Raw genomic sequence first — 24,652 nt, 5'->3', positions numbered from 1 at the left:
TCGGTTACCGTTATACTTTTCGGAGCATGCTTTTGGGCAACTGTTTAGGCCTCTAAAAAAGGAACCTATTACTGTGCCTAAAAGAATGCTTCCTTGAATCTTGAGGTCCGTCGATTAAAATTATATTTTTCTGAGCATCCTTTTAGACAACTTTGTGCGTTGTTATAAGCCTTAGAGTAAACTTTTTAGGTTGTTTTAATCCTCTAGGAAATATGTTACCTATGCCTAAAAGTATGCTTCCTTGAATCTTTGAATCTTGTGGTCCAACGATTAAAGTTACACATTGCTTTGAGACAACTTTTTGAGTAGTTTCGAACCTCTAAGAAATTATGTACATTGTGTTTTTCGGAACACTTTCAAAATATGGCACCTCTGGTTGGCCGAGTTATTAAAACGGTCTGTTCATTTTGGAGACTTTCGAGCGTTTCATTGTTGCGCCGCCTCGCTCTCTCTCACTGGCAAGATGGTTTGGAGAGTGAGAAAGTGTGTTGGAGTGTGGAAATGTGTGAAGGGGGGCTGGAAAGCGCCTGCACTAGGAGAGCGGCGAGAAAGTCTACACTTCAAAGAAGAAGAGTAGCTAGAGGAAGCTGTGCGCGGGAGCAAACGAAAGCAAAAAAAAAACTTTTTTTAAAAAGAAAGCGTGAAAGCATCCAGCCGCTCGCTCACGCAGCTTCACTTCGTCGCTTCAGTCTGAGCTTGTGCGGTCCTGTGAACGCAACGCGTCGGCAAAACGATAGAAAACGGTCGGTATAACGGTACAGCGGGAGAAAGCTGGGCGCTATGTGCCAAATGTAGGAGAAAATTGCATGTGCCATTAATGTGAATTTGTGCGAAAACCCGGTGGACTTCAATTTTAGCCAGCCAGCTGCTCATTGCGGGGCCAGAAAATAATCGCGGAATTTCTGGCCACGTGTTATCCTTCGGTTTTTTGTGATTTTCGTAAAACAACGTTTATTATGCAAATTATCGCAACAACAAAGACTAGGTCCAAAAGCATCCAATCTCCAAAAAACCTATAAAAAACTCTAAAACTGGAAGAGCTCCTTGGCGATTCTTCCTGTTTTTTTTTCATTTTTGGTTGCTGCTTCTGATGCTGCACACAAACAATGATAGAAATTTGTCATCACACACACGCACGGGGAGCATAGAACAAAGGCAAAAAGATAAATAAGCAAAGAAGAAGAAGGGAGTGTAAGTGAGAGAGGGAGCAGGGTTGCCGTCTCACTCACGCACTTGACTGAACATTAACTTTATTTTTTTTTTGCAAAGATGGAGATTTTGAAGTCCTGGTCCATTTATGCTTGCCGGCAGCCGCATATCGTTGGCATCAACATGCTCCCCATTGTAATGGTTGCCTTGACCAAATTAAATGTCTAGCTTAAAAATATTTGTTTTGTTTACGCGCCTTACGATATTCACAACTACTCTGCAGCCCTGTTCGATAATATCGAGTATTGTGAGTATATCGAGTATCGAAAAGAAAAAATGAGATCAGCTGTTGGTGCAGTATCGAATTGCATCCACGTTTCCCAGAAAAAAACTTCGGCCACAACCTTTTCTTTTCCGTTTGCAACGTGAAGATAACCAGACGTACCAATTGGCCAGATCCTCAATTAAGCCCACATGATTAGTTAAATCTATAAAAATCAAGTGCATCCTATACCTCCGCATTCCAGTTAATTAATTAACATTTGCAATCATTTCAATTGGAATCGACATGGTAAATATTAACGGCAGACGCCGCATAAAAAGAACACTAAGGAATCACCAGCTTTAATTCCGTTCCGTCTAGGTTGCACTGGCTGTCAACTAATCGTGCCTTCGCAAACGGCCAGGTTACGTTGAAATACCAAACCAAGTCTTGGGGAACGGGCCCCAAAAATTGCATCAGTTCGCCTCAACCTCAAACCGGCATAAGCGTTCCGCTTCCCATCAGCCAGAGTGAGACCATCAAATCCGGTCCTCTGCCACTTCTGTGCCGATCAGCCGCGCGCCACAGCATTTCTATCACCACACACACAGACTCCTCCGGTGTCTTTCTCTACACTAGGATCGTGCAAGCAAAGAAACAGAATCACTAGTAGCTCCGGCAAGGGACGAAACCTTTACGGGCGGATTTGGAAAACTAGCACCGCCATGTAGAGACCGACAAGTTATCAGCCCTAACCCAGCTAATGCGCTCGGGTTATAAACTTCACCTTTAGATACCTAAGCAATATGTGCATATAAGCCTACGCGATCGTTTATGGCCAGACCCGACTGTGCCTTAGTCAGAACGACAACCAATACATTCTTCAGCTTTGTGAATTCACTCGCAGATTAGTTACGGAAACACACAACACTGTCTGGAAGTGCGCAAGCGATGCCATAAATCTTTCAGTGCAAATCGAATCAAAACAAAGGAAATAATGCGTACTCAAATTTCAGGAACTAATTATTTGCATTAAGTTAAATAAAACTTCCTCCCCATCCACTAAAGCACGGGACCAATCAACTCGTCATCCATGTATTCTTGAAGGCCTTCAACGAGGATTGGACGCGGGTAAGTGTACCCAAAAGAATGTATTCTAAATACGGTGAATCAATTTTAGCTTAATCCAAATATTAGTTCTGAACGTGTTATGCTTATACACCATCGATGATCCGTTATCGCGCAGTCAGTTACGTTCATAACGGTTCTTTCTTTTGTTTTGATTATCCATCCGTAATTCGGCTATAACCGTCTGCATAAATCTGCATTGTGTTTGCATTATTTTAAAAAGGAAAATGTTTTGTTGTAATAATTAATCAAATACCTTTTCTTTTGCATATATATATATATAATTTCTACGCCTTTTCAGCCAGTGTGTGTGTTTACGTACTGATCCAACATTGTGTATAAAGTTCATCAACAAAAAAAACAAAAAAATGTAATATTAATAAAGTTAATAATTTCATAAGTAAATAGCTAACTAGTTAGAGACACAAAAAATGAAGTTAATTGAGAAAAAAAAAAGAGAAAAGAAAATCATGATGAAGCAGAACATTAACTGTACCGCAATTAATTGTTTGGTTTAGCTCCGACTTAATAAATCATTTGTAGTAACAATGCCTAAATTGAACATTATGAGTGAGTAGTTGATTTACTTGTGCGACCTGGGAATGTAAATATTTGATCAATCACACTTTGGGTTCTTTAATAATCCGTTCAAGGTTAAAGACATGGTAGGGTGGGTAGCGAATTCGCGTGAGTCAATCAACAGCTAAGACGTCACGCATATTATCTGGTTTCTGAAAAGTTCTACTTTATTCAATGATTTAAGTCAATTCGCCTAGTTGTTGCTTTGTTTGGTTTACCCGAGCAGGTAACCGCTTGAGTATTTCAACCATGATCGTGTGGTTATTTAGTTTCAGAAAGGGACTCTAAAAATTATTCTTAAGGTAATGTTAGGCAGAAGGGTCAGCAAAAACCCCCCCAATTCCCGGAAGAGCTAGAGATGACATGGGTCCCGCTCCGCTGTACACTCAGCTGTCTAATTTAGTTTCTATGGACTAAAAATAAACTTTTATTTTCAGTGTATATAAACCATTACATAAGAATTGGCGCCCAAACGTGTGGGGCAATTTATTGTTTGCTTTAATTTACAAAGGAGATAATATATTTAGTCCCAATTTGCTAGTGAAAAAAAAAAAAAAAATCTAAAATAACACAAATTCTTTTGCGTTCTGGTTTCTAGGATATCGAATGGGTTAGCGTGAGCTGATTTATATCGACCAGAGAGAAGGTTAGGGAATTTTTTTTAAATTTGTTAATACCATCTTAATGTATTGATGGACATCTCAAAATAACGTTGCTGAAACAAAACACTCAGTCAACATTAGAACGGAGAGCCACAAGATTCACTAGACATTTAAGCTCGGTTGCGTTTCGATGAAATTAGTTAGATTTTGCTACAGCACCCAAGGTCAATATATTTAATACGCATCTGGATATCGCAGGTTCAAGACAGTGGATCAACACGACCGATGGTAGGCAATATTAGGACAGGGAACTGTAGTAGATAAAACTGTTGTCATCATAATTTTTATGGGAAAAGTTGTGTTTAGCAGGTATTCATTTGGCAGTCCCGCGATTAGCTGGAATACAAGAAGTATACGTAAGTGTGCATTGTCCGTTAACCCCGATTGGCTAAACGTTGAACTAAAGCTAGCATTGCTACTCATAGATAGATTCAATAGCCAGAATATTTTAATTAAATGCAATAGTAATAAACAAAATCAAAAAAAAAAAAAAAAAAAAAAAAAAAAAAAAAAACCAAAACAGAAAGAGGAAATTCGAAACCAGGTAAAACAAAGATCAAATTTTTATATTCCCAAAAAAGGTCAAAGCAAAGAGAAAATAAATTTATAGATAAAAATACAAAGATTAAACCCAAAAATGCCAATTCAACATTCTCCAGATAGAAGCTTAGCGCCAGCTACTAATCAAAATGTGTGCTTAATTTGCGAAAAGGCAATGACTGATACGCAGCCATGCGTGATGACTATTTGCAAGCATGTGTTTCATAAAACTTGTATTGACAACAGGTTTCATCCGGATAGGGAGAATGTATGCCCCTCCTGTCTGGAAAAGGTGGTGGTAAAAGATTTGAAAGTGGTGGTAGGAAATTTTTCCCCGGAGAAGAACGAAGACCCAAGTCAAGGACAGAATCGACGTCCAATTACTAGATCAGTGAATCGGTTACTTGAATTAGGAACATCACCACGAGAGACCGAATTGGAACAACAGGAACGGCAACAGAACGTTGGTCAAGGAATTATTCCTGGCACAAGTAATAGAGGTACTCGGGGTAACACTAATAATTTGGATAGAGGTTCTTATGTGCGAAGAGGTGGAAGACGAGGAAGACACCCACGTCAATACCATCGGAGCGAAGACAATTTAAATGACGATAATTGGTCACAGCCAGATATTGAGTTGATAGTTAGGGAAACGGTGATGAGAATGATGAATTCGGTATCCATTAGAAACGTGTTGAGTGGACAGGAAAGTCAACAGCAGGGAAGAGCGGCTTCTGATGACCAAAGTCCGAGGTCCCAACAGATATCATCCCACCTCGCTACCAATAAAGTAGCCGATATCATTCAGAAATGGGGTGTGCGTTTTGAAGGTACTTCTGAGGGGTTGTCGGTAGAAGAATTTTTATACCGAATGCAAGTTTTGACTCGAGAACATCTCAATGGTGATTTTGTAGCACTCAGCAGAAACATTCATCAGTTGTTGGTGGGAAAAGCCAGTTCTTGGTTTTGGCGATTCCATAAGCGAGTAGACAACTTTGACTGGGAACAGTTTTGCTTCGCCCTACGTGCTCAATATAAAGAAAGTCGATCGATCACGGAGCTGCGCGAACAAATTCGTGCACGTAAACAGAAACCTGGCGAGTCCTTTGACTCATTTTACGAATCCATTTGTAAGCTAATGGACAAACTGTCTGTTCATTTCGAGGAAAGGGAATTAATTGAACTAGTGCAAGGAAATTTGCTTACTGATATGAAAGATAGATTACTCTTTGAGGAAATACATTCCATCGGACAGTTGCGTCGATTAGTACAAAAGAGAGAACATTTTTTGCAAGATGCGGGAAAATCATTTCGTTTTTCGGGAAAGCCCAAGGAGTCCGCATTGCGTGTGTATGAGGTAGACGAGAATCCACTGACAGAAACCGAAAGCGAAGAGCAGGAAAAGGACATCTCAGCGTTGCAACGATTACCCTTAAAGATCATTTGTTGGAATTGCGATACAGCCGGCCATGTATGGGAAGACTGTTTAGCAGAACGTCGCGTGTTTTGCTACGGATGCGGAAAACCGCAAGTATACAAGCCAAATTGCCTAAACTGTAAGAATCGTTCGGAAAACCGCAAGGCGGGGGCATCCACCAACCAGAGGGTGTCCCAAGTGTAGACAATAAGCAGATTGATTATTCAGATAATATTAAGGAATTAGAAAATTTAAACGCTGAATTAAAAGATCTTCAGCCCGAGATTTTATTGAGTTTAGAAAAAAAGGAAGAATCCAGTGAAGTTCAAAATGCGTTTCGTCCATATGAAGAACGGCTTAGAAATTATTATTTAGTAAGAAATCGTATTTTTTATGAAAAGGAAAAACACAAAAAGAGGAATACAGTGCGCTTAAAAAATTATTATGTTAATTTAAGGAATAAGCAAAAGAAGGTAGTAGCTACCATTTTTCAGAATAGGTCGGATAGAAGAAGTTATGCAAGTGTTTCCTTTCTGAATTTTACAGAATGGGGATTGCTGGACACCGGAGCAAATATAAGCTGTATAGGATCAGACTTAGCTTTGCAGGATTTTAGTAGTTTTTCAGGATTTAAAACCATAGTATCAAAAGTTAAAACAGCCGATGCTAAGCCGCATCAGGTCTCCGGAATTTTAAAAGTCACCATGACGTATAAGGAGAAATCACAAGATATTGAACTATATGTGATTCCGACCATTGCGCAGAGACTTATCTTAGGAATCGATTTTTGGAGAATTTTCGAATTGGCACCCAAAATAATAGGATGCATAGAAAATTCGCAAGTAGAGAGTTCGCAGGTCGAAGATTCCTACCCACTAAATGAGACCCAGCGGCAACAATTAGAAGCGGTAATGGAATTGTTTCCTAATTTTGCGAAACAGGGCCTAGGTCGCACATCCCTAATAAGGCATCACATAGATGTCGGGAAAGCCACTCCAGTTAAGCAGAGACACTATCCCGTTAGTCCAGCTGTCGAAAAGGTCCTGTACGCTGAAATAGATCGTATGTTAGAGCTTGGGGTAATAGAGCCATCAACAAGTCCTTGGAGTTCACCAATTCGTATGGTAATTAAGCCGAATAAAGTCCGCCTTTGTTTGGATGCTAGAAAATTAAATGAAGCAACTAAAAAAGACGCATATCCATTGCAGAGCATAGAAGGTATTTTCTCCAGGTTGCCTAAAGCCAATATTATTAGTAAATTGGATCTAAAGGATGCCTATTGGCAGATTCAGTTAACTGAAGAAGCAAAGCCACTTACGGCTTTCACCGTGCCTGGACGCGCATTATATCAGTTTGTTGTAATGCCTTTCGGCTTATGTAATGCACCATCCACAATGTGCCGTCTCATGGACGATTTGATTCCTCCAGATCTACGGCATTGTGTGTTTGGATACTTAGACGATCTATGCGTGGTCACGGAGGATTTCCAAACCCATTTGTCTGTACTCATACGAATCGCAGATCAGTTTCGAAAGGCCAATCTAACGTTAAACATAAGCAAAAGCCATTTCTGTGTTACTAAAGTCAATTATCTGGGTTATATAATTGGAGAAGGAGGTATTACCACGGATCCGGCCAAGATATCATGTATTTTAAACTGGCCATCCCCTCGAAATATAAAACAAGTTAGAGGATTTTTAGGAGTTTGTGGCTGGTACCGCCGTTTTATTTCGAATTTTGCTGAGTTGACGTTTCCCATAACTGAACTTTTAACAAAAAGCAAGCCCTTTAAGTGGTCACCGGAAGCGCAGAAAGCCATGGATGCACTAAAAGCCAAACTTACCTCTGCCCCGGTATTACATAATCCTGACTTCACGAAGAAATTCTTTCTCCATTGCGATGCAAGTGATTTTGGTATTGGTTCAGTTTTAGTACAATTATCAGAATCGGGAGATGAGAGACCAATTGCCTTTATGTCCAAGAAGCTTTCTAAAGCACAGAGAAATTATAGTGTCACGGAACGTGAATTGTTGTCCGTAATACTGTCCATTGAAAAATTTCGTTGCTATCTTGAGTTACAAGAATTCGAGGTAATCACTGATCATTCAAGCTTGATTTGGCTCATGAGACAGCAAAATGTTACAGGTCGACTATCACGATGGATATTTAGGTTACAGGGATTTAAATTCTCCACAACTCATCGTAAAGGAAAGGATAATATCGTTCCGGATGCATTGTCTCGGATGTGCGATAATCAAATCGAGAGCATAGAAATCGTTGGTCCACAGATCGATCTCGAATCGCCTTCTTTTAATGATGCTGAATATGTAGAGCTTAGAATGAGGGTGGAAGCAAATGTTGATAAATTTCCAGACTTACGAGTGCATGGAAAATTTGTTTACATTAGGACAGAGCATCCCTCAGGAAATACCGAGCAGGAAGCCAATAGCTGGAAACTCTGGGTTCCCGAAAAACTTCGAGCAGTTGCAATTTGGCAGGCACATGATAGTGTTGTTTCTGCGCATGGAGGTATTCAAAAAACGATCGAGCGGCTACGACGAAATCTTTTCTGGCCAGGGTTGTCCAAAGAAGTTCGAAACTATATCAATGCGTGTGAAATGTGTAAGCAAACCAAAGCTCCCAACCAAATTTTGAGACCGCCTATGGGTGAGCAAAGTGTTTCTCTAAGACCATTCCAACGTCTGTACATTGACCTTCTTGGCCCGTATCCACGCAGTAAGAGAGGATATACCGGATTATTGATTGTTTTGGACCATTTTAGCCGATATCACTGGCTCTGCCCATTGAAGAAGGGTACGACCGCAGTAATTAACAAGTTTCTATGTGAGCGAATTTTTTGTGAATTTGGAGTTCCGGAAACTATAATCAGTGACAACGGGTCACAATTTAAAGCTAAGGAATTTGAAGCAATGCTGACAAAATGGGGTATTCGGCATATTTACACAGCACTTTATTCTCCACAGAGTAATGCGGCAGAACGAGTTAATCGCTCCCTAATAGCAGCAATACGTTCATACCTCCGTCAAGATCAGACCGACTGGGATCTACATTTAACAAGCATTTCTTCAGCGCTTCGCTCAGCATTACATCAGTCCATAGGTTGCTCTCCGTATAAAGCACTATTCGGATTTAACATGGTTAATCATGGATCGGATTATAGCTTGTTAAAGAAATTATCACTACTAGAAGAATCCACTCGGCTAGAAAGAGTCGACCAATTAGCTTTATTACGCGAGGAAACTAAGAGAAATAGTCGTAAAGCCTACGAAACCAATGTTAAGCAATACAATCTCCGATCGAGACCAGTTACATACCGAGAAGGCCAAGAAGTTTTCAAACGCAACTATAACCTTAGTAACTTTAGTCAAAATTATAACAAAAAGTTAGCTCATTCATTTTCTAAGTGCAGAATAAAGAAAAAATTGGGTAATGCATTTTACTTATTAGAGACGTTGGCAGGAAAAGAAATCGGAACTTATCACGCCAAAGATATACGATCATAATTCCAGCTAATCATGTCTCCGATTACTCGACAGATTATCTGTGGTTGTAATGGTTGCCTTGACCAAATTAAATGTCTAGCTTAAAAATATTTGTTTTGTTTACGCGCCTTACGATATTCACAACTACTCTGCAGCCCTGTTCGATAATATCGAGTATTGTGAGTATATCGAGTATCGAAAAGAAAAAATGAGATCAGCTGTTGGTGCAGTATCGAATTGCATCCACGTTTCCCAGAAAAAAACTTCGGCCACAACCTTTTCTTTTCCGTTTGCAACGTGAAGATAACCAGACGTACCAATTGGCCAGATCCTCAATTAAGCCCACATGATTAGTTAAATCTATAAAAATCAAGTGCATCCTATACCTCCGCATTCCAGTTAATTAATTAACATTTGCAATCATTTCAATTGGAATCGACATGGTAAATATTAACGGCAGACGCCGCATAAAAAGAACACTAAGGAATCACCAGCTTTAATTCCGTTCCGTCTAGGTTGCACTGGCTGTCAACTAATCGTGCCTTCGCAAACGGCCAGGTTACGTTGAAATACCAAACCAAGTCTTGGGGAACGGGCCCCAAAAATTGCATCAGTTCGCCTCAACCTCAAACCGGCATAAGCGTTCCGCTTCCCATCAGCCAGAGTGAGACCATCAAATCCGGTCCTCTGCCACTTCTGTGCCGATCAGCCGCGCGCCACAGCATTTCTATCACCACACACACAGACTCCTCCGGTGTCTTTCTCTACACTAGGATCGTGCAAGCAAAGAAACAGAATCACTAGTAGCTCCGGCAAGGGACGAAACCTTTACGGGCGGATTTGGAAAACTAGCACCGCCATGTAGAGACCGACAAGTTATCAGCCCTAACCCAGCTAATGCGCTCGGGTTATAAACTTCACCTTTAGATACCTAAGCAATATGTGCATATAAGCCTACGCGATCGTTTATGGCCAGACCCGACTGTGCCTTAGTCAGAACGACAACCAATACATTCTTCAGCTTTGTGAATTCACTCGCAGATTAGTTACGGAAACACACAACACTGTCTGGAAGTGCGCAAGCGATGCCATAAATCTTTCAGTGCAAATCGAATCAAAACAAAGGAAATAATGCGTACTCAAATTTCAGGAACTAATTATTTGCATTAAGTTAAATAAAACTTCCTCCCCATCCACTAAAGCACGGGACCAATCAACTCGTCATCCATGTATTCTTGAAGGCCTTCAACGAGGATTGGACGCGGGTAAGTGTACCCAAAAGAATGTATTCTAAATACGGTGAATCAATTTTAGCTTAATCCAAATATTAGTTCTGAACGTGTTATGCTTATACACCATCGATGATCCGTTATCGCGCAGTCAGTTACGTTCATAACGGTTCTTTCTTTTGTTTTGATTATCCATCCGTAATTCGGCTATAACCGTCTGCATAAATCTGCATTGTGTTTGCATTATTTTAAAAAGGAAAATGTTTTGTTGTAATAATTAATCAAATACCTTTTCTTTTGCATATATATATATATATAATTTCTACGCCTTTTCAGCCAGTGTGTGTGTTTACGTACTGATCCAACATTGTGTATAAAGTTCATCAACAAAAAAAACAAAAAAATGTAATATTAATAAAGTTAATAATTTCATAAGTAAATAGCTAACTAGTTAGAGACACAAAAATGAAGTTAATTGAGAAAAAAAAAAGAGAAAAGAAAATCATGATGAAGCAGAACATTAACTGTACCGCAATTAATTGTTTGGTTTAGCTCCGACTTAATAAATCATTTGTAGTAACAATGCCTAAATTGAACATTATGAGTGAGTAGTTGATTTACTTGTGCGACCTGGGAATGTAAATATTTGATCAATCACACTTTGGGTTCTTTAATAATCCGTTCAAGGTTAAAGACATGGTAGGGTGGGTAGCGAATTCGCGTGAGTCAATCAACAGCTAAGACGTCACGCATATTATCTGGTTTCTGAAAAGTTCTACTTTATTCAATGATTTAAGTCAATTCGCCTAGTTGTTGCTTTGTTTGGTTTACCCGAGCAGGTAACCGCTTGAGTATTTCAACCATGATCGTGTGGTTATTTAGTTTCAGAAAGGGACTCTAAAAATTATTCTTAAGGTAATGTTAGGCAGAAGGGTCAGCAAAAACCCCCCCAATTCCCGGAAGAGCTAGAGATGACATGGGTCCCGCTCCGCTGTACACTCAGCTGTCTAATTTAGTTTCTATGGACTAAAAATAAACTTTTATTTTCAGTGTATATAAACCATTACACCATCCAGCTGTAAAATCCGCATTCATACTCGCATCCGCCATCCACAATTTTTGACAGCTGTCAGCGCGAATGTTGGCGTTTGTGCGTGTGTGCTGGCACAGTTATTTCCACTTGGCGGCAAGGTCAGCGCGACATGCGAATTGAAAAGCGCTGCACGGGCAAATACAAAGGCATAAGGATGCCCAGCAACAACAACAAAAATATCTACGGTAGCAAAACCAACAACAAGAACCACATCAACTAACGAAAATGTTTGAGAAATATGTCGCCACATATGTGCGCGCGTGTGAGCAAGTGAAATTAAAATTCCCGCATGCCTAATGAATTCGCCCGCTCGTTCGCCGTCCCTCTCCCACAACCGTTATGCGTGTTTGTGCCAGTGTGTGTGCGTGTGTGTCGCTGACTTCGGAATGACAACAAGAACAACAAGAATAGCAGCTACAACTAAAACAATGGCTTGCTAAGCTGTCTGAGTGTGTCAAAAAAAGAAGGAGAGCCAAAGAGATAGAGAGAGCGAAAGAGAGAGAGAGAGAAGTGGAGAAAGAACGAAAGCAAAAGTGAAACTAGCAACGACGGTGAGTAAAAAGTTTGCAAATCCCTAAAAAGTATGCTAAAAATAGCAATTTTCTCTGAATAATTGTTATACCAATTTACGAATATTCCTCTTGTTCGTCTTGCTATAATAAGTACATATGTAAACTATTATTAAAATTACGTGATAGTTAAAAGCATGAAATGGTTATTTTAGAAACTCCGTTCCTTAGGGTTGATAAATTTCTTATTTAAATTATTTAATAATCAGATGACAGCAATAGATAATTTTTGGAATAATAATAACCAATTGAAAGCGTGAGTGAAAGATTTTCATAAATTAAAAAAAATTGTATAATTAATTGTATTAATTGCGGAATTCGTCCAATTATGTGTATAAAGCTGAGAAAAAGTACAATTCACATAATTGCGGCAGTCCGCCTTCCCCACCATTTATCTGACATTCACTCCTTTCCTATTCATCAAAAACAAAATTTGGAAGTGCAAACCTGCAGACAACACATACACATTTATGCAAATTTGGCCAAATCAAATTGCAATTGCGGCTGCAACACAAACACACACACAGAACTCTTAATATGAACAAAAGGAAAATAATGTTGCATACATATCCAAAGGATAAATTGCTCTATACACTTTCTGGATAATAGTAAACTCTAGACTTATGAGAAAATAATTAAGATAATCGAAATCTTGCTAACAAAATTAGAAATCTTTGCAAGCAATGTTTTTGAGTATGTATCTTCAATTTTAAGAAACCTAACGAGAAATTTTAACAAACTCAATGAATATTTTTTTGCTTAAAAGCTTCAGAAAAAGGTGCGAAAAACAAGATAATTTATCTTTGATTTTGATTTGCTTCCGAAACGCTCAACCAAATTTGATGTGATATAAAAATGATGTGCGCTTTTGTTAATATTTTTGCTTGTCCATGACATAAACTTTGTCGGTTACAAGTTATGGTCTTATGGTTTTCAGACCCACTGAATAAACAATATATATAGAAATAAAGTCATTACCATCTGGGGTCGAGGGTCTCCCCAAAAAGGAAAACCAATTAAAATTATTTGTGGCGTCAAAGGCAAATGGCAAAGAATGCGGCGAGGCGAAATGGAAACGAAGCGAAATGGAAACGAAACGTAAAGAACAGAAATGAAATGAAATGAAATGGCGAGATGTGAATGGGCCCTCAGCTTCCTCGTAAATAATGCGGGCATTAGAAAGGACCCCTACCCACCTCCGGCCACCCACTCGGCACCCCCGCCTCTTAGTTTTGTGAGCCAACTTCTTGTTGGTCCATTGCAGCGGGGCATAAAAATGTTAATTTATGTTCGCTGCGCCTCACAGCTTGCATACTTTCTTTTTTTTGAACGTTACTGGTCCTGGTGCTCATTTTCGTTTTGGGGAACATTTTCGTTGTACACATAAAAAAGATTTCTGGGCTCTTCTCTTTTTTTTTGTTTTTTAATTTTTTGTTTGCTGTTTTCGACAGATAATCTGCTTCTGTGTTGTTACCACTGCTGCTTTGAATGAAACGTGACTGTTTCCCAAAATATGCGAAACATTTTTTGTATTACCCCTTAGCCAAGTCGAGTTCCAGAGCTACAGAGAGGGATTCTAGCTGCAGCACAATTAACAAGCTGGCATTAATGTGGAAAAAAGGTTTCCGCCGATTTCTCGGGGGCAAGATTGCAAGGCATGCGTGCGTGAACATTTAATTAAAGCGACTTATTAAGTATGTAAATTTCCGCAAATGATTAATTTGCATATTTATGAGACTAAAATGAGCAGGATAGGGTGTGTCTGACAACTAAAACAACAGCAACAGAAGACGTCGGCAACTGTCAATAATAATCAGGCGGGAACGTAAAGGGGATGCTAAGATGGAATAATGGGTCGGACACAGGGCTGGCAAAACAACGGCGGCTGTAATAACAATTTGAAATTGAAATTATAAATTTAACATGACAGCAAACGATGCGCGTAAGTTTTATGGCTTTTAACTGCAGCTTAAGAAGTTTACTTAAGCCGGCTAATTATGCGTAAGACGAAACGCGACAAACGTCAAGAAAAACAGAGATGTGAGGGGTAATTCTCTTGGGAAGTTGCTTGGTAACGCTGCTGAAAATCCGACAACAACTGCTCAAGTTACAAGGAATGTACTGCATACCTCGAGCTACAATTAATGAAAGCTGTGCTTATTTAAATTTTCCTTCTAATCCTTAATTTAATCTTAAAGCATTCTTTTTCGAACTTGGAAAATCTACTACTAAGGAGCAAGGCGAAAACTTGACTAATCTGATTTTATATTGATTTCTGTCGATATTTTTAAAACGTACAAAAAAGCATTCAAAATGTGTCAATCATTTTAAGGGACAATTTTGGTTTTAGCATCCAATAGTTCCTTCTTCTGTGGCCACTAATTAATCATAGAGCAATTGCGACGCACTTGCGCTGCCCTTCTCGTTGTATTCCAATTAAGTGCATTTCTTCGTTTCCACCTGGGTCTGTAAATGTGTACATCAAGAACAAATTCTAGGAAAAAGTCTAATCGAAAATAATGAGAATCCGTATTCTGCAAGTTTTACAATTAGTTTATTTTTAATTCGGTAACAACAACAATCCAAGTATGAAAAATGTTCATTGAACATTTTTGCTGTTAACTAATTATTATTCGTTAAAGAAAAAGAAATTCTTAAACAAATAGAGCCCTAATTCTAGATTTAGAAAGAAAGCTGATATAGTTTTGTTTTACAAAATACGAAAAGACACATAAAGATAAAATTAACTCTTCTCTTGTTTTAATAAGCAAATTTAGCAAGTTTGACGGCTTTGCTATTGCTGTCGGATATTTTGTTCAGTGCCGGAGTGTTCTGCGACGTGCTTCAATTAACGTGGATGGCCACGTTGGAGTCTTCTCGCCATCTCCATTCGTCAGCCACTGAATAGCAGGTTCTCAACGCCCTTGCCCTTTCACCCGATTTCTCCGTGTTCGGACCAAAATTGCGGATCCGTGAAATACACACTTGCACACCTGAAAGCCTGGCCGCTTTTCGTGTCAATCAATGGCAATAACGAAAAACAGCTACAACATACTCATTTTGATGCCCCTGCTGGCCACTAATTCTTATTGGACGACACACATTTCACATTTCGCCAGCAGCTTTTCCTCCATTTTCGCACTTTAAGCCTCTTACGCAACCTTTCGCTCTGTCAGTGTGTGTGTGGGGATGCCTAATTAAAATTCTCCCGACCCCACTTTCCGGTTCCTCCTCCATTATCCTCGTCATCATTCTGCAATTCTGTGGAAGTCAACAATTTTAAATTTGCCAAACAAACTGTATATAATTAATTAAAGTTTAACGTGGGCGTCACAAATGAAAAAGTAGCCTTATAAGTGCCCAAGCCCCTCGCCACCCTTTTTCCGCATCTTTCAGCAATGTTCCCATTTTGTTGTTACCCGCTTCTGCATTCTCATTTTGTTTTAATATGCAAAGTCAACAACATTCTGTGTCAGCCAAAGGGCAAAATCAACACAACTATACTGTATATACGGAGTGGCGGAGAGAGATGGAAGATGGACGAACCAGTTGACTGCCCAGCGGCCGCATTAGCCAAAGGAGTCGAAACGAGACTCGTGAGGACGGGTGTCAACTGGCCAACTGACCAGTCTAATGGACCAGATGCGTCGGTGTGTGCACTCAGAGAAACCATCTCATATGGTTTATAAAACAACGGAACGGATAGGTACATGGTCTATTACGGAAAGGTGACGAATCGCTTGTTTTCATCTCGACATTTTTCAAATCGTTTTTAACTTATAATTAATTTTTATAACAATTTTTGGCTTTCGCACAAAATTATTTTATTATTTTCTGAAAAGTTGATATGATCTGGTTGAGGGACAGTAATATTAAGAAACCAATTTAAATTTCAGTTTTTTGGTTTGGTTATATTCTTGAAAGACACCAAAGTTATTGCAAATTCGTCTAATCTATAAATTTTGTTGGATTATACACTAAATGTACATTACAGTTTACTGTATTAAACTTATTTAGTTACTTTTACTAACCAAAAAAAAATAAAATACACAAAAATTAATTATTGAACCGGCTCCTTGAAAAGCAAACTTTTTTTTTGCATTAAAATGAGATCATTCTTGGTTTGTCTAAAATGTGTGTCTTTAAGTGTGTAGCTATAAATTACCAAGTACAATCTTGAAATTTGTTTCAAAAAACAGAAGGGTATAATTTTTAAAATTTTTCTCTGTGCCCTTGTGTGCCCTCGTGGGTAGAAATGTGCGTTAAGGAATGTGGGCAGATGGAATTGGCAAATAATGGCCAGCAGAAACATTGAAGTACTGGGCCTCACACAAGGCATACAGCTGTAAACAGGTATGAAAACATTCCTTCAGCCAAAGGACAAATGCAATGCAATTACTGGTTGCAGCTTTTGTAAAATTTGAGCGACGTCTATTTGCCATCAGTTGAATATTAGCACCCATATTAAGTGACCCTAATTGAAAGTAATTCTATGTTTGTATAGCATTGTTAATAAAAGGTATTAAATAATACTATTAATATTATTCATTGTATTGTATTCAGGCTTAATATTAATTTTAAATAGGTTGCTCAACGTTTATCTGATATCCGGCTATAAAATTAATCCGCACTAAGTAAACATAAGCATACATTGAGTTAAAAACATCGCTATTAATTTGATATTTTTGACTCACTGTATTTCAGTTAAGCTCAACATTACCTTCCTTACACGTGACCACAATTGAGATACTTTTATAAGGAACTCCTTTTGAAAATTGTATTTTATTGACGCCTTTGCTGCTTAAGTGATTTGCTTTCATTCAATTACGTTGAATTGAAAATTAAATTTACCGCAGTATTTGCTTAATCTTAGAAGCACACACACTTAGGCACGTACACACACAACTGGCGAATGTAATTGCCTATGAGTGTGGCTGTGTGTGTGTACGATGGGTGGTACGGTGGGTTGCTTTCCTATGTGGTTTTATTGGGTGGCCATACATTTGCGTCTGCATCTGAGTTGGGCTCATGCCATTGACAGTTTGCCGTCAATCAGTTGTCGTTGTCATGGCTGTTTTTCCTGTTGTTGCTTATTCCCCAGCGATGCACCCACAAATACCCATACATACGTGTGCAATCGCATTCGATTGTGGGTCATGTATTTGTATCTGTATCTTCAACTGCATTATAACAAAGGCAATATGTAAATATGCTTTTAATTGGTTTGTAATTATTATTGCTGTGGCTGTTGTTCTGCTGTTGTTGATTTCAAGAGGTTGGAGGTGCGTCAACCGCCTCGATTACCCTTCGATGTTAAACAATTTGTGCAATAATTAGCTGAATAATACAAAAAATGACAAAAATAAAGATACAGCATAATTTTACATTTGATTACCCCTTTTAATTTTGAAAGCCTGAAAATGTATATTTGCCAATATATATTATATTTTTGGTTTTATAAATTACTGAAAATGGTGAGACAAAATATTAATAAAATAATTTATTACACATGCAATATAGTATTATATGATATGTTTATTTATTGAAGGTAAATAAGGACCAGAAACCTTAAAAATTTATAAACGTATATTCAAGTTTATCGATAATTTCAGCGTTAATTAATGGTACAACAATGTTCTCGTGCCAATCGTGGGGTATATTTTTCGAAAGCTCGTTTCGCAGTTTCGGTCATTAATTTCTCTCCACGCACACACACATAAATTTGCAATTATATGCTACACACAGCCAACAGCTCAGGAAGCAATGAAAAAATCGTTGCCTACTTCTGCGGGCACTTATCAGCTTTGGCTTTGGCTCAGATCGCGATTCGTTTTGCGACATTTACCATTCGCCATTCGTCTTTTGCCATTTGAATTTGTTTGCGGTCGACGTGAGGCTCGTAAAAAGCAAAAACGCATAAAATGCAAAAAGCAAAAGCTGCGTAAAATTGAGCTCCAAACAGAGGGGGAAACAAATCAAATAGCGTGCAGTTGAAAGTTTGAAAACTCGGAACACAGATGTGGATGTAGATAGAGAGCGAAAACTCTGTCTCTCTGCTTTTCTGCTTTTCCGACTTTCCATCTTTCGCCAGTGTGACGCACCACATCTCGAGTCTCTGAACTGGTTTGGCTGGCCTCAATGCAATCACAATAAAAACCGCACGCATACGCACAATTTTCATTATAATAAAACTGCGCATAAATATCTAAATGAGCAATAAAAGTGTTTTATGTGCAATGCGACGGCGACGACTCTACGATTCTACGACATCGACATCTCGACACCGCCAATGAAGTGGGAGAAAAGCATAAAAGCAGCAGCTGCTGGATTCACAGGAAAAGGATATATGAAATAGCAAGGGGACCCCCACTCTAAGAACCCACACTCGCACCGTTGTGATTGGCAGACAGGTCCCAGATATCGAAAAAGAACACAAAACTTGACCTTACTCTATGCGTTTTGAAATTTACTACACACATTTGAATAAGCATTGAGGTGTCCTGGGCTGTGAAACCAATTTAATTAAAAGTAAATACCGTTTTATATATTAAAAAAATATTTGGTTTGGAAGAAAATATAGAATATATATTAAAAAAAATAGTCTAAGTTGGTTACCATTTTAATTTAGTTTGTTTGTTAAGTTGTTTTCACTTTTTTATCAGCCCAAACTTTTATGAAATAACTTTTACTTTGAATGTATTTTATACGTCTTTAAATTTTAAGAGGTGATAAAAAATAAAGGCTTAAACAAATATCTGGGTGGTATCCAGGTCGTATGTGTAATGGTGTTTTTATGTGTATTTTAGTACTTTGAAAAGTCTTAAATGTTTGGCGAGATATACTGGGAAACCCTTACTCATGTATGTATTTGCATGAAAATACCAAAAAATCGCACAAGAGCCGTAAAGTTTTTAAAAGCAATGACAGCCAGAGCTAACTGACAAAGGCAGCTCTGGGTATCGATGGGTGTACTGGGGCATTACATATGCTTGAAATATTTAAAAGCATCTGCGTGTCTGTGTGTGCGATACAAAATATTAAAATGTCAGAAAATGTTTTCTTTCAGCTGATAGAAATTTATATATTTTGAGGGCCCATATTTATCCCGAAACGATAAAGTGGCAGTTGAACTGCCAAAAAGCAAATTGACAGGTCAACGATGAAATTGATGCAAACGGGCGTTCTGAATTATATAAGAAAAATGCCAACTGAAATCACTCTAAGGGAACTTTTAAACATATTTAAACTTTTGCTGGATGCTGGAATGTGCACAGTTTTTGCCTATTTCCTAAAATGAATTTATTTAAATATAATTAAATGCTATAATTATCTCATTCTTTTGTTAGTATTAGCTGCAATGTATAATATGTGCTGATGCATCTGTTGAAATTTTTGCGTACGCTTTATTTCCCAGCATGCCCATGTGTGAAGTAAATTGCCAGACAGTTGATTAATGCGTTTTATGGACAGGTGCCCTGCAGCAGCCTCGAATGAAACAGATTACTTAATGAGAGCGCGGCCGACTGGGCGTATACGCAATGTTAATGAAATTTCGCCGAAGTGCATATGTGTGTGTGTGCGCGCTCTGAAAAAATGTTAATTTGCAATGCAATAAGAAACTTGTAAGCTCGGAAGCAAACTGCACAACAATGGCAACAAATTGAGATGTCAAGGGAGGCAGTGTGGAGGCGCGAAGGATGCATGTACTATAAAAACAATTTGCTCTTTGTGAGAAACCAGGAAACGATGGTTGGGGGTCGGTGGCAGTCCGGTGGACAGACTGCTGCGAGGCGCGCTAAATAACTGAAGAAAATTCTGGCCTATGGCAGTCGTCATAGGCAGTGGGACCTGTCAGTTTCAGGCGGCTTGTTGTAGCAGTTGTTTTTGGCCTGGCGGCCATGTAAAAATATGGCACACGTTGCGTATACGTCACATACACGTACTAAGAAGAGTGAGCAAACGAACATACATTCATACCTAGAAAAATCTCTTAACATGCACGTTTACAAAGGTTTAGGGGAAATTAAAAAAAAAAAAGAATAACAAAAATGTTCTTTAAATATTAAAAATATTAAATATTAAATACTTAAAAATACTCTATTTACTTTGAAATACATTATCTTTAAAGCACGTTTCTTTTGTAAACTAATATTGAAAAGTTTTTAAAACCAGCTTTACATCACACAAATATTTTTATTTTTTCTCTGTATAAGCTCAGCAAAGATGTGAAAAATGTTGGCAGCTCCGAGGGAAATTGAGAAACTGACGGGGGGAACGAGCTAGAGAATGAAAATGGAAAACAGAAGCAGAAGCAGAAGCAGCAGCAAAAGAGGAAGTGTCGTGAGTGAATGAGTCCGTTTGGGGGGCGGTGTGTGTGTGTGTGTGTGTGTGTAAGTGCGTGTACGTTTAAGTGTGCATGAGTTTGCCTGTTTGAAGAGAGCGGGCGGAGTGTGGAAGAGGTGGAGGCGTAGGTGGGCCAACGACATGAGCCGTGACGTTAGGCTCATTTATTTATTATTTCCTCAGATTGAAGCACTATCAATAACCAAGTGCAAACAAGGCGAGAAGAAAGAACCACACACACCAAATTTGTGGGGAGCATCTGGCTGGCGGACGTATTTTGGGGTTTGGCTTTATCAACTTTACAGCTTCTCTGGTTGAGCTTGTTTATAGATCCATTTCGAGCAATCTGAGAGCATCTGGAGACACATAAATATGGATAACCTGTTTACAACTTGATTGAGTTCCGTTTGCTTTAGGATCGATATACTGGGCTTAAAAACGTCTAATTCGCATATATTCAAACGATAGGTTTATAACCCTTATTAATTAGGTCACGCGCACGGTGAAGTTTTTTTTTGTATATCTATACGGATATTCCAAAAGTCGTTAAGTAGTTAAAAGTTTGCGAAAGCTCTCGTTTTCACTAGTATTTAAACAACTGAGGAAAACATTTACTTCATCTTTTTTTTTAATTTCCTAATTTTAAATAAAGAAACAAATATTTAGAGATTGGTCTTTGTTTCTAGTTTTATATGTGGGTTCGAGGTATGTTGATGATATTTACAAAATTGCATTTAACAGAGGATATGTGGGTTCGAGGTATGTTGATGATATTTACAAAATTGCATTTAACAGAGGAAGTTTGTTGTTCTTGCTGTCTTAAATGGCAACATTTTGAAGTTGCCACTCATTTATACATTTTATATGATTTTTAAGATTAATATTTCACTCTAAACAACGTCAGTCGGACATACTATGCTCAGGGGCAATTGATTCTAGCGTTTTAGCTTTTCCATGAGTAGCTTGACGATCTACACATACAACCGGAAATAAATTGAGATTAATTCTCATTTTCATTCTAGAGATCGCAGCACCGGATGTCCTGTTTCAAACAGGGTAATTTTCAGCACAATTCTTTTTTGTTATCTCCGCAAACTGTTTGCATAAATCAAAACTCTTTACAATTTCCCGCCCTGCTTTTGTGTATACCGTTTCCCATGTGTGCCATTCATTTAGTTGTGCATCCACTTTTTGTCATATTTTTTGGATGGCCGGAATCATGATTTAGTACCGCCACTAGCTGGTCTGGGCTTAATGATGTCAATCGGCGCGTGCTTTGGCTTTAAACTAGGGCCGCATATTTGCCAAGTTTATTTGGCCAGAAAAACAGGAGGGGGGCCCGCACACTCATCATAAATGTGAATGAGATACGAGCAAACATAGCAAGGGACGGGGAAAGGTAACATGGAAAAGCAATCGCAGGGCAAGGGACGTAAATTTCACGACCCATCTCCAAAAAAGGTTCACAAGTGCGCTGATATGCGAAGAGATGCTTGCCAAAAAATTACATGGACCATTGGGCAGCAGCAGCAACAACAGAAATGGGCCACCGCTTCAAGGCCCGCAGCAACCCTTAAACAACAACATGCTCCCCACATCGCCACATCCCCCTTCCAACACTCACCGCCCGTCGGCCTTCTGCCCCGCCCACTTTTCCGCCCACACACACTCGTATATTCAAAAAGGAAAAAAAAAACACCTTTGATGTATGTAATTTTGTTACCATTTTTTATGCTTCTCATTCCAATGTTTTGTTTCTTCCACTTTTTGGCCATAATGTAGAGCGGCATTATGTGTGCGTGTGTACAAATAAAGTACAAATAATAGTAGACAATAGTCTTAAAAACATTACTTAAGTGCAAATGTATTTATTTTGTATTTATGTTTCATATTCTATGGATTTGTTCTATTTAAAATTTGATTTAAATAAAGTTCTAGTTTTTTTTATTAAAGAAAAAAATTCTTGACAAGTTTCCGAAGATTTACTGATTCAATTATTTAACTTTCTATTTTTAAATTTTTAGGAAAATGCTTATATAGTTTTAGCAATTAATAAGGCTTGTTTCAGCTAAATTTAGATTCAAAGCTTGAAACTAACAAATTGGACAACAAATTCAAAACCTTCTTTTAGTATCAAAATGCTTTGAAAATAATAATGAGTTTCTCATATTGTGCTCAAGTTGCCCCTGTCAATTTGCAATATTTTAGACAAGTAAACAAGAGTCTTTTAAATTTAGAAAATATAAATAATTTACATATAAGCTATAACTACCACCACTAATATTTTCACCCCAGCTGTATGTGTGTGAGAGCCGCTCTGCTAGTATGTGTGTGTGTGACACAGAAAGCCAGTTGTGCGAGGTGCGAAGCTGTGACGTAAGCAGAGAGCCAAAGCAACGGAGCACTGGCCATCAAATTGGGTTACCCGAAAAAAGAAAAAAATTGGGCAAGGAGTGGGCGGCGGAATGATACATTTTTTCAGTGGCTTCTGCCGCCACAAGGGAAATGAGATTTGCGCCTTAGTGCAGCATCGTGTCAGTTTCAAAAGCGGAGGAAAAAATGAGGATTGAGCAGTTGCGCGTTAACCGGAGAACTAGATTTCAAGTGGAAATACTACCGCATATTTAAAAAAAAGTCCTTATGATTGATTTAAAGTCGGATGGCGTTTGAAATTCATATTCCGCTTTTAAATTCTTTAGACGACTTTTTGAAATTGGACCCAACCTATTGGCCATCAACAGAAAAGAAAGTTGAAAACTTTGTCGCCGAGAGGATACTTTAGGTTAAAATTAAGTTGTTTATTGGCTTTTTCCCACAGAAAGGCAGATAATTTACTTAAGACTAATTCAATAACTGGAAAATTGTCTTCGGCTACAGTGCGTTGTGCAGACAACATATAATTATCTTGCAATACGCAATTTTTGAGCAGGAGACTTTGACCTTCGCTCCCAAGAAGCGGAAGCTTAATTACATTGAACTAAATTGTGAAGAGCGCAGAGCTCACTTAATAAGTATTTGCTGGGTAACAGCAGAATGGGCAGCGATTGGCGGAATTCCCACAAGCTGACAAACTCATCAAAAATTTTACAGCCACTTGGGAAGGCAGAAAAGCGCAAAATTTTTATTGTGTTTTCATTAGAGGCGCGCAAATGGTCAAAAGGATGCACTTTAAACAAAACATGAATATGTTTCGAAGAAAAAAAAAATTGAATTTGTTTAACTTTAAGTCCCTAAATTTAATAATATTCAAATATTATAGAATGTCCAAGATATGTTTTGTCCGTTTCAAAAAGTTTTAAATGGTTTTAGACCTAAAACATTTTTTTTCTTAGATAGATATGTCAAATCTTGAAAACAATTTTTATCGTTTTACTTTTTTATTAATTTTAAACACTTTTACATTAAATAAGTATTTAATAATTTCTGCTGCAGATATGCATCACGTTCATAAAAAGGGATATCCGACTTTTTTATTCAAAAAAGTTTGGCAATTTTTGAGTACAAAAAAAAGTAATCAGTAACCAAAAAATTTGACAAAATTGAACAAAAGGCAAATAAAATAATATCTTTACGTTTATAAGAATATTTGTGTTACGACTAATTTTACTTTTCAACTAGGAACTCCGACCAAATTAGGGTGTATGTTTTTGTCATATGAGTTTGAAAAGAGGTGGCTTAAGTATTATTCTTAAATTGACAGGTAGAAGTTTTTCTGAGTGTATCGACTGAAGCAAAGCCAACCGCCGTCGCCTAGGACACTTTTGAGAGGCGTGACCTGGCGGTGAACTGAGTGGGTGGGGAAACTTTGAACAACTTTGACCAAACAGACACGCGCGGGAAATTTTGCAGAAGAAGCTGAGAAGGACGGCGCAAAGGAACCTAATGAACAAATGAACAACGCACAGATACAAATATGTATCTCGGTTTGCATATATACAGTATACATAGTTACATACAGATGGTCGAACACTTTTGGGGGGAAAAAAGGGAAGGGGAATTACTTTAATCTCAAGGGCACGTTTCCGGAAATAAATAAATAAAGCTTCCTGCCAGAAAGCAAAACAAGGCAAAATAATGTTTTGCCCGTAAACCAAAAACGAAGGAGAAAAGCTTTTCGGCATAGAAACTCTTAACGTGAGCTAGGGAAAAGAAATTCTTTAAAATTTTAATGATATAAA

At 38.3% G+C, this 24,652-nt stretch overlaps 1 protein-coding gene across 10 annotated transcripts in view; it reads left to right on the top strand.

The window, feature by feature from the left end:
• Positions 1 to 657: 657 nt before the first annotated feature.
• The window catches only part of LOC128255474 (cyclic nucleotide-gated cation channel beta-3), a 77,198-nt gene continuing 53,203 nt past the window's right edge, over positions 658 to 24,652 (top strand). For 2 of the 10 annotated variants that reach the window (XM_052985097.1, XM_052985101.1), the window contains exons 1-3: positions 4,335 to 9,683; positions 9,756 to 10,874; positions 11,520 to 12,113. The gene's annotated coding sequence lies outside the window, so the exon portion shown is untranslated. Of the gene's footprint in view, positions 792 to 4,333; positions 10,875 to 11,519; positions 12,114 to 24,652 lie in introns of those variants that run through there. The other 8 variants (XM_052985105.1, XM_052985104.1, XM_052985100.1 and 5 more) reach the window with 7 other exon arrangements.

The sequence above is a fragment of the Drosophila gunungcola genome (assembly GCF_025200985.1).
Source record: "Drosophila gunungcola strain Sukarami chromosome 2R unlocalized genomic scaffold, Dgunungcola_SK_2 000011F, whole genome shotgun sequence".
NCBI lineage: Eukaryota > Metazoa > Arthropoda > Insecta > Diptera > Drosophilidae > Drosophila > Drosophila gunungcola.
This window is presented reverse-complemented; position numbering and strand designations above follow the sequence as displayed.